Source organism: Cavia porcellus, unplaced genomic scaffold (genome assembly GCF_034190915.1).
Source record: "Cavia porcellus strain 051 isolate PalLab524CR breed Dunkin Hartley unplaced genomic scaffold, mCavPor4.1 scaffold_16, whole genome shotgun sequence".
NCBI lineage: Eukaryota > Metazoa > Chordata > Mammalia > Rodentia > Caviidae > Cavia > Cavia porcellus.
In genome coordinates this window covers 5246590-5254194 of record NW_026947499.1, presented here as the reverse complement: position 1 = coordinate 5254194, position 7605 = coordinate 5246590, and the positions used below count along the sequence as shown (strand labels likewise).

Here is a 7605-nt window from a genome sequence, read left to right as displayed (position 1 = left end):
CTGGTGTAAACAGAGCTGTACTCACTTCTGAGTGTCCATGGAGAGGTGGCCAACGAGCCCTCAGCTAGGACCTGCTCTTTAAGCTCTGGAGGTTCTAGAATCTGAAGACAAATGGGGCCTCTGGTTTCTATAGTAACCTCTTATGATTCCTGAGGAGGAAGAAGCCTTAATCCTCCTCCTCACCCCTGGGATTTCCCATTCTGTCTAGGCCCTTTGGGGACAGCAACACAGTGAGCAATAATAATAATAATAATAATAGTAACTTTCCTCACACAGAGAAGTGGATGGAAAAGCTTTTATCACTGTACATCTTGAAATTCAGTGAAAGAGATAGAAATGAGCATTTGTATTTGGACAAAACTGCCCCGCCAAAATTCCACAACTCCGCACCTCCCAGCATCAAACTCTGTAAAGACAAGATCACCATCTGTTCTAGTCTGGTAGCAAATAATAGCTGTGAGTGGGATTTTTGGCTAAGACTACATAGAGGATTTGGAAAATTTCAGCAGATACAGTGTTATTAAAAGGTACATAATATCTGAGCAATTGAGCTAGATTTAATGGGCCAAGAGTCATTGTTATTATCAAGCAGAGTAAGACATCTGAACTTAAAACACCATTTTCTATATTTGAGCTTTGAGGTCAAAGATGATGAGCTAAGGCTAATTAAAAAAAAAAAAAAAAAAAAAAAAAAAAGCATGCCTTCTTCTGAGGAAAGCCCACCATATTCAGGGTTTCCTCCTCTGAGAACTGAGGAGAATTTCCTGTTCATCCCTGTGGACTCCCGCGGCACTTCCCTGTGAAACTTCATCCAAAAGATGAAGACATACCTAAAGTGTGCACCAGAGCAGTTCATTAAGATATTCCTGAAAAGATCTTCGCTTTGGTGGAGGCTTGGAAGGAACTGCCAAGAGCTTCTGCAGCACAAAGAATCTTGTTGCAGTGGTCTTTGCCTGGTGAGTGTTCTCTGAGGAAAATTACTTCCTTGGGCATGCAGAACTGGGGATTTTCAGACAGGTTGGGCTCCTCTGATGGTCTGATTGATTCCCTCTTCAGTGCATAGCTGGGAGTCATCAAGGCTGGAAGGAGTCCTAGGAATCTTCCCATCTCTGCTGTTAGAATATCAGTCCTTGGCTTCAGGGGGCAAGTCTCACATAAACAATGCTGCTGCTTCTGTTTGACCACGGGCTGCTGGTGAGGAGAGAGAGCCGTTCTGAAATACGCACACACACTTGAAGTGTGCATTATCGACCTCTCAGTGGACGGGGCCATTGGTTGCTCTAGGAAACTGAAATGTGCGTTTCTTTTCTCCCACCTGCTGTCTATTGCTATGACACATTATCCCTCTGCACATTAATCCTCCAGAAGATTTAGAGACTTGGAGACAAGGAGACACTGGACAATGGACCATCTACCTTGCAATAGCGTATTTCACCATCTGTGTTAAGCAGTCTCTAGGGAAAAAGATGTTAAGTCACTTCCAAAAATGTAATGGATACATGACTGTCTAATGGCTGTTTCCTACCCAGTGAGGACCTGTCTTACCCATGAAGCCTCGGACTTGGCATCAGTGTGGTATTAATGATGTCGGCATGTGAAGTGTGACTGAGAAATACAGTGAATGTTTCCATTATTTAATTAAAAAGTGTCACAGTGAAAGGCACATTGCCATGAATCCCCTCAGAGCAGGGCCCTCACTTGGAGCATGTTCACCCCAGCATTTGTCCTGCTTCTGCAGTGGTTCTGAGCTCCTCTTTCCTGAATGTCTTTATTTGTGCTGTCATGGCTGCCTTGATGCTGTGAATGGATGCAAAATATTTACCTTCTGTGATCACCTTGATCTGGGGATGAGCTGGGAGTCTCAAGCTCCCAGACTGTGAATAAGGCAGACGAGGACACACAGTGAGGCTTTCTGTGGTGCTGGCTTCCCACTGAGGAGCACTGAGCCGCAGCAAGCCGCACACTTTTGATCATGTCTCAGAAGGACAATCGCGAAAGAGAACCTCCAGAACTGCTTCAGAAATAGGCAAGAAGGACAGGATCAATGTGTTCAGAGTGACAGTTTTGTTTTTTGAGGGGAGATTAGTGGAGATGTTTCCTTTACTGTATTTTTAAATGCACGCATTCCCTGTATATTTTAATTGCCACTTGCAGTGTTACTTAATATTGATAAGTGCTATTCCGTGTTGCAAACAACCCTAAAAATTACCACAGCTGGTTGTCGCACCGAATGCCAATAGTGTTTTTACTAGGTTCCATGCTAGCTGCAATAGGAAGAATGCTGCCTGCATCCAGGATTTAACCGAGCCCTCTGAGGATGCTTGGTAATGCTGCATCTGAAGCCAAATCTGCCTGGTGCAATTGGAAAGATGCTCTTGGTGCCTCATGGGAAGACCCAGAGATGCCACTGAATGTGCTGCCTGGCCACTGTGGTCACAGGGGCTATGGTGAAGACACAGGACCTGCACTGTCTCCTCTCCTCTCTTCAACCATCTCAAAATGTCAGTGATGCTCTTGGAGCATAAACTGGCTTCAAGATTAGGAAACCATCTTCCTCTTCCTCTAGAATCCATACCTAGACACCATTCCTCATTGTTAAAGTAATTGCTAGCCGAGGGGAAATACGTGATGTTTTCACCATGGGTGTCGATTTACCAAGCCCATTTCTCTTTCCTTCGGATCCTACCTTTCCTCAGTTTATCTGCTCACTGCAGAGGCTCCAGAGACGGATTCTGAGTCATCACACCACACAGGAGCCTGAAAGTGGGAAAGGCCTCATCCTCATGGAGACAAATTCACTCACTGGCTGATCTTGGACAGCGGGTGAGGAATGTCTTTCCTGTTTTGAGGCTTGGTGGGTGTTTTCTTGCCTTTGTCATGTATTCCAAATGGCCAGTTAGCCTGTGTACAACTGAGACAGATGGACACTGCAGAGCTAGCATTTCAGCCAAAGCCAGGCTCAGTATCTTGTGGCTCTTTCATCATCGTTCCCTGTCACCTTGATGCTCATGCTGCTGACGTTTCTGGACTTCCTTAGACCACCCAGGCCTGAAAGTCCCTCCTCCAGGCCAGGAAGGCTGTGACTGCCCTGCCCAACCCAGTGCAGGCTACTTGCAGTCTTTAACTAGTCTCTATGGTCAGGGCAACACTAAATACCAGAGTCATGTGTTGTCCTCCTCCGTCAGTCACGGAGACCAACTGAAGTTCAGTTATGCAAACTCAGCTTCAACCATGAAGCCAGGGGTCAGCATCACCTGTGCAAAACCACAGCTTGTGTAACTTCTGTTGTGAGGTGCTCCTCTCTCAGGAAGTGAGCATGAAGGTGCTGTGAGGTTGAGTTGCACACTTTAAGCAGTAAGAATTTCACACAGTGCAGAGACAATGCAACACATAAATGGGCATCTATATTCAGAGGTATGACCATAGGAACCCACACCAGAGTCAACAAAGGAACTATCCCCACACAGCTGCTGCATCCCCATGGTGACAGTCATCCACAGGAACTGGTCCTAAGGAGACTGTGATTTTGCAGTGCTTTGTCTACAGAAGTCTAATGTGGTCACTGCCTGCTGGGAGGGTGTTGGCTTTTACTACAAGTGAATAAACTAGATTCAGAATGTGAATCTCCCTGCAATGTGGAAAGAGGCAGCGGAGACTCAGATCTAGTAGCATTTACATGGGTTAAGTGCACACTTATGCTCTGTAGCTATTACTGTGAATGACTATTCCTGTTTGCACAGTGACAATGCAGTATCACTTGAATTATTTTATCTTTGATCTCATCTGTCTAATTGAAAGTCAACAATAGAATTAACACACAGGGAATGATGGAGAGAGGCAGCCCTTCACCATGGGAACAGACTAGTTATGATAGCAAATAAAATATCCCCCCATCTTGAATTTTCCTCATGATAAACACGAAACAGTCAGAAAATCAAAATTCAGGAACAGTTTTTTCTATTGTGGAAATTTCTACTGGAGAACGTTAGCAGTTGCAAGGGTGACATTTTGTAGTTTTTTCAACCTCTGTCACATTTCCTAGTGCACAGACAGTGGTGAGTGATTAGTACCTAGAAAACAGTAGGACAAGTGAACTGCAAGCACTGATTGTGGAGAAAGGTCAATTGCCAAAATATTCCCGAAACATTCTTTGGGACTGAAGGCGAGAAGCATTTTGGAATTCACACCAACCCCACTTCTTGGTTTTGTTTTTATTGTTTTGTTTCCTTTTCCTTTAATAGCTTTAAAATTAAAAAAATAAAATCATAGCACTCATACTCTTCAGGAAGCCTGAAGATTAATCTTGAGGTCCGCCTCTCTGGCACCAGATGTTTTTCCAATTCTGTGGGGGCCTTACAGTGTAAGTCACATGTTACACTTTTAGTCACTAAGATCTAGATTAGCTAAAGCAGATCTGAGAGTGATAACACAGCTGTTAGTGAATGGAGAGTCCACTCCTACTCCATTCCACACCTAGGCACCTAGGCTCATCCCATGCTGTGGCTTCAATGCCTAGAAGACTCCAAAAGCATTGGCAGCTTCCTTGCCTTGGACCACAGAATAGAAAAGACAGTTTTAAGAGGATGGGAGAATGCTTGGAGCCACATCAGGAAGGGGCACAGGGGAATGCTGTCCACATGCCATGGGCCAGCACTGAGTCCAACGTTTCCCTTGCAAAATGGAGGCTGGGGAGGTGTGGCCAGAGGTGCACCTGGAAGACAGGGAGAGGAGCACTGAGGACACACATTGGTCTCTAGCTCATACCTGCGCCCTTTCAGTGGGTCCTGTCCTTTATGCGTGGTGCTTTCCCTCACAGAGTGAAGGCAGCAGAGAAGCTGAGTCTTCTATCCCCAGGGACACAGTTCTGCAGGCTTGCGGTTACCATGTTACCACGTCTAATTCAGGTGAGGCTGGTGAGGGTTTCAATACAGTCTTGCTGGTATATCCTGGTGATAAAAAACAAACGGATTCTACACTGGAAAAATGAAGCACAAATTACGAAATTGATAAAAAAAATTTAAAGTGAATTGTAAGTGCCCAATAAAAGCATATGTCAATTGACAAAACTCAGAAAAAGCCTCAAATTATTCAAGAGTTGAAATATACTTATGATTAATGGGATGGGAATCTTCACAATCAAATCAGGACAAGAGAGACACAGGATGGAAGAGGCTGGGAGCTCCAGGTTGGCCTGGAGCAGGGATTCCTGCCTCCCCACACCGAGCCCTAAACTGACAAGTAAAGCTTCATGATTTAGGCAGTGACTAACACAGCCTCCACAACCGATCACGTTCATGGGTCCAGTTTCTACCTTGGCCCTGCATTCCAATTCTCATCTGCACCAAAGTTACCCTAAAGGAAGTTTTCACTCTCAACCACATGTGGACCTCAAAGGAATTCTTTTTTGTCAACACATGTGACAGAGATTTAGAGTGATTGCAAGATCTTAAAGTCAAGAAATTTATAAAAATCTGGATTTCTATTCTTTGAAAAGTTGGCTTTCACTCCTTTTGGGACTGTATTTCTCTCTAACACAGTGGCTGGAGGGGCCCATGGGGTGCACTAACTGTGTGTCCTGTTCTGTTCCATGTGGCCGTCCTCTGTCTTTGATATTGTGACCTTGCCTATATCTGTCTTCCTTTTTTTTTTTTTTTTTTTTTTGGTATTGATGATCGAACTCACGACCTTATGCTTGCCAGGCAAGCACTTATGCCACTGAGCTAGATCCCCAGCCCTCATAGCTCCATCTTCTTGAATGACCAGAAACACAGGATTTGCCACAGTAGTGATTTAAACACATTCTTAGAGCATCAAAGTGTTCATCCTTTAAAAGCGGCTCAAACAATTGTCAAGTGTGGGAAATACCACATGACTTTGTTCCTCTCTTCCCTGGGACTAAATTTCTGAACAATTGGCTCATTCGAAAAGGCAGGGGTGACTCAGTCATCTTAGTTGTTTTGAAAGAAGCTTCTCAGAAACAAGCTCATAAGACTTCTCCTTCCCATGTTCCTCCGCACCCCTCCCTTCCTTTTTTCTTCATGGCAAAGCAGGAGGGAAAAACACAGGGGCAGTGTCTAAGTATGGGTCACATGTGTACAGATTATTTTTAAGTACCTAGTATAAGATCTACAGTGAGGAGTGTCCTCAAGCATGAAATCTGCATCATTACTGTGTCTTAGAAATAATTTCTCTAGGGTATCAATTTAGAACAAGCTTCACGGCCAGTGAATAATACTCTGTTCCTCAGCATATTATGTTAAGAGGATGATCTAAATTCAGTGATGTGAGGAGGTGCATGGTCCTCCATTCATGGTATCCTTTGGGGTTGAGGCCACGGTTTCTTGTACATTATGAGGCTCCCCGTTTAAACTCCTCCAGTTTTGCACATTTATCTCTGCCCTCCCCTTGGCCATTTTTCCCACTCCTCTATCTCTTCTTTCTGATCTTTCTTCCTTTTAACCTTTCCCTTCCAGGTGTACTTCTGTTCTCTAAGAATCACACTGCCTTAATGAGAAATACAGCATAGCCCACTAATTTTTTGAGTACAGCTCACCTGATGGCACATTTCACAGAGCAGGAATCCACCAGTTTCAAATCATCTGGGACAGAGTGTGGCTGCACAGGGCCAGGAAGATGGTAAGAAACGGGGACCCCAGGGAGGATGTCGGGTCCTGACACCTGGCAAGCCAAGGGCAATATTTGCAGGCATGCTGGGTGATGAGTTATGCTGTAAGATTCTCTAGGGTGATGAGACTGGGCAAATGAGAGTCTTGGAAAATAACCCTTGTGGTTTTCTTAGAACACAGGAAGAACACAGTCATCTGCAGTACTGAAGATGTGGGGTGGTCCAAAAACTGCCCCTCCCCTGGAATGAACGTCCATCACACCAGTTCTGTACATGCTCCACGGTCTCTATATCAGCATGTATATTCCTCCTAGGCCAAGCCCTCTGCCCTGCCAGGTCAGTTATAAACACATCCATGCACACATTTCTGTACCTGGAATGCTTCAAACCATCAATGGGAGAATGCACACTGATTGGCTGAGCCCGAATCACGTGACGAGCAGGGAAGCATGGGGTGAGGAGTCTCAGCTGGCTGCCATGACCCTGGACAGAGCTGGAGGAGCCTCAGGGGTTCTCAGCACTGGCTCCCCCTGAAGTGAGCAGTGCTGTTTGCAGAATGATTCCAGCCAGGGCGATGTGGCTATCCAGGGGCTGGACTGGCCATGGAATAAATCCGGTACTGTTTGGCTTCTTCTGCCCTCTTTTCCACCACTCAAATCTTCTATTTTTTGTTTGTTTGCTTACTCTCCTGATTTGTCTGTTATATTTTCTCTGTTCCCTTTGTATTCCGGGTTTGCACTTCCAAACACCACGCATGTTTGTATTTTGGAGGTTTGGGGGACGCGGGGCAAGGGGAACCTGCTCAAGTTGGCGTCTTCAATAAATTCTGATTTACTGAACTTTGAGGTTTCTTCTGGATATTTCCATATGGTGCAGACAGCAGCATAACGGGCTGCTGCAAAGCTCAAGCTCCTGATGTCCGGTGCTTATGTTTTTATCAGCTTTTGGTTGTTTCATTAGGAAGCACTCTCAGTGTTTAG

General features: G+C 45.0%; 1 long non-coding RNA gene across 2 annotated transcripts; it reads left to right on the top strand.

Moving 5' to 3' along the window:
- The first annotated feature begins 563 nt into the window (after positions 1-563).
- LOC134470783 (uncharacterized) lies at positions 564-7399 on the top strand. 2 transcript variants are annotated; one of them, XR_010039944.1, is made up of 3 exons: positions 564-956; positions 6474-6636; positions 6800-7399. It is a non-coding gene; the product is annotated as an uncharacterized LOC134470783 (long non-coding RNA). The 2 variants fall into 2 exon arrangements; XR_010039945.1 differs by lacking the exon at positions 564-956 and adding an exon at positions 4425-4904.
- The last annotated feature ends 206 nt before the right edge of the window (positions 7400-7605 follow it).